The 3446-nt window shown below is 37.3% G+C and overlaps 1 pseudogene; it reads left to right on the top strand.

The window, feature by feature from the left end:
• The first annotated feature begins 850 nt into the window (after positions 1-850).
• LOC147438161 (uncharacterized) lies at positions 851-3008 on the top strand (annotated as a pseudogene).
• The last annotated feature ends 438 nt before the right edge of the window (positions 3009-3446 follow it).

The following is a 3446-nucleotide window of genomic DNA, read 5'->3' as shown; positions in this document are numbered from 1 at the left end:
AGCAAAGCTAGACATCCATGGAGGGAGTCTAGTGATATTCTGACTTCTGTCTCTGCATCCAATATTTCCAGCATAGAGCAAGATGTTACCTTGAAGAAGATGAAATGGAGAGAGCCAAGAAGATGTGACATTTGAGTCCTTGCATGAGGGTGATCTAGTTCCAAACGAAGCTAGTATTTCCATGGAGGTGGTTCCATATGTTGCAAGACCCGAGGTCGAGCAGGCAATTGATGTTGGTGCAAAAAAAATACTTTATATGCAAACATGACAAGATATTCTTCAAAATACTAGAATACATAGCTATTTTTCTTGTCCTTTGATACATCTTTGTAGGCTCATTCCATATGCTCGTGCTAGGGGTATTTGAGATGATGTCACTGGCTTGAAATCTGCATTTTGCTCGAGAGGGCTACATGAAAGAGAAAGGGGCCCTATTGTCTTCATATGGACATGTTAGAAAGAGGAGACTAATGTCACAAGTATGCTTCGTGCTGATTTTCTTGATTGTTTTTTTTTCTTGATTTCTATATGCATGAGTCTTGTTTTTAATATATATAGATGATATAAAAAAAGGATTGGATGATCATTGGAAAGAAATCAATGAGGAGTTTGAAAAGGAATTAGATAGCTGAGACACCAAATTTGAAATCCATGTCAAATAAGATGCTATATGTATGGAAAGGCAACCATTGAACTGTTGTTTGGATTGATGCCATTAGAATGTGCTTCTCAACAAATCAATGCCATTAGAATGTGCTTCTCAACAAATCAAGGAGAAGAATTGTAGAGTTCTATGCACAATTGTTGATGCTTCAAAGGTTTCAAAGATTGCACTTCTTTTGGGATTGCAATGGATGAATTTGTAAGTTTGGCCTGGTTTTAATTTTGTATGCTTGGACCATGAGATGAGTGTTGATAATACTTTTTTTCTCAATTTCTTTGTAGTATGAATACTCATGCACTTGTTACAATACTTTTTTGTGACAAGTTGGTGAATTGCTCTAATATTTGTAAAGATGACCACAAAACATACTTAGAGGGGTTGCTAGCAGATAAAGACCAAAGAATTATTGCCATGATTAGAAAAAAGTCAGCTAAAGGAACTGAGCCATGGTGGCCATTGACTAGATGATATTTGGGCAAGTTGCTTTATGATGTATGTTGCTTGCTAATGTGCTATGGTTTCATACACATTTTTTAATTTGCAAGATATTCTTGGGGCTTTGCCATGAACCAAGTGCAAATTACAAAAGAGTTCCGTTCATGGATGCATCCAATTAAGCTATCACTCTCTAACAAAGAGCTCAAAAAGGAAGAGGAGAAGGTCATGAATGACCTCTCTAACATGTTGATAGAGTTGGCAAGGTCTAATGTATGCTCTACCCTTTTTAAATAGCATATTTGTGTTTAGGCTATGTTGAATTTAGCTTATTTTGTTTTTATATTTTGAACATTGTTGATTCTAACCTTGGGGTGCATGGATGGGACGAGTGTTACCCTTGAAATGGGGTCCAAATTCTTATGCATCCATTAAGAAGCTAAAGATGATAGCTCAGAATGAGGTAGTGTGGATATGAAGATGTTTTGGGTTTCATTGCTTGAAGCAAACAAGCTGACTAGGGCTGCTTATGGATTGGCAAAAGGAGATCACACATTTAGACCGTATATCTCTATCTCTTACTTTGACTTATAGTGCTTTGTTTTTTTTAGAAATTGGTGATGTGAATAGTATGGATGGTGTTCTATCAGCAGATGGTTATGTAGGGAGAATATTTTGGTCAAGTTGTTAGACAAAGCTTCTACTTTTATCAAATTTTGTTAATGCTCTAGATGGAATTGTTGAGCCAGAGGACTACAAATTATCGCACTACTATAAAGAAGTCAACATTGAAGCTCATATCTATCTCTTTTTCGTAGAGACTACATTAGAGTCTAGAACAAAGGATGTAGACATGTAAGATTTAAAGAAGCACGATTTATTATTGCGGTCAAGAGAGAGAATTCTATATAGGTATAATATAATTATTGCAAAATAAGGTTGTATTTTATTTTAGCTTTGCTTCTTGTATATATTCATTATGTTCTACAAGTACTTTCTTTTGTCCACCCACCACATTGCTTTCATTCGAGCTCTACCAAAGCAGTGGGTTAATGATTCTAGAGGAGATGGTTGTATGTACACTGACAATATGCAACATATTACTAGTTGGGAGTGTGAGTATTGTCCATGGTGGATAGAGATGTCACCTGGCCATGTGTTGGACCATGAGAAAGAGTTGCACAAAGCAATGCATGGAGCCAAGGTTGATCCTCCACCTCCACCATCATATGGAAATGTTCACCAAGAGGCTTTGATGCAAAGTAAGTATTTTTTGGCATTGAACATGGAATTTAAAACATTTATGTGGATTATACTTACCATGTTTTGAATTCAATAATATTGTGGTAGAGCGACATTGTATTGTTGTAGAGAAGCGACGTCATTAATGTTGGTACATCTACTTTACCAAGTGGAGCGAGCTATATAGCGGTTAATCCGTTGGCTTCACATGGTGAGATTAAGAGTGGTGATTGCAATGTGTTATATTTTTTTTACCTTTTGTAATTGCATCTATCTTTTTGTAGATGGCTCGATAGACATTTCTAGACATCACTCTAGCTTTGCAAAAATTATGGATGATGTTGCTCCTACCTTTGGTATGCAATCTATGCATATTATTTATTTCGTTTAGGTTGCTATTTCCAAGTCATTGCTCTAAGGATGAGCTTAGAATTCTTTGAGTTTAACTTTTGTAGGATTGGGTGATCAGACTCTTAGGAGATCATTTTGCTTTACATATGCATCAAAGGCTTTGATGGCTCACCCTAGCATTGGTGCAGAGGATCGAAGCTATATTGCAACTCTTGACTACAAAGTTGTGGCAGCAGGTTTTAGAGCAGGCATTCACCCACCGGCTTGGATACATGTCCATGAGGACCTTACACGAGCTTGCTCCGAGGGGGATTGATATGCTCGTGGTGGGAGGCTTGTCTCATGGGTTGGATACTTCATCTTCCTTGACTTGCCATTCGGTGGATCACACATCACCTCAAGCGCTGTGCCGCTTTGGGATATTTGCATTGAGGAGCATGTTTGATCGGGTGTTCACATTCTATTATGGATGACTCGGGTTGGTTGCTTTGCATAACACTACAAGTTCTTAGAATTTTTTTAATTTTTCAAATTAAATGTAGGAGGTAGTATTGGATGGCTCAAGAGAGTGTGTCGGGCTCCTCAGTTGATAGTGGATCACTACATTGTAGTACTACATCGCTTTGTTTATGGATTTGTTGAAAGTGTTTGAGGTCGCTTTGAGGTATTTTTGGGCTTTTAGTTCTTTGAAAGAATGATTTTTCATTTGACATAGTTGTGATTATGTTTGTTTTTATCTTTCTTGTTGTGGTGT

This window comes from Adiantum capillus-veneris, chromosome 17 (assembly GCF_014529385.1).
Source record: "Adiantum capillus-veneris isolate H3 chromosome 17, ASM1452938v2, whole genome shotgun sequence".
NCBI lineage: Eukaryota > Viridiplantae > Streptophyta > Polypodiopsida > Polypodiales > Pteridaceae > Adiantum > Adiantum capillus-veneris.
The sequence above is the reverse complement of the archived record's forward strand: the minus strand, read 5'-3'. Positions and strand labels throughout refer to the sequence as shown.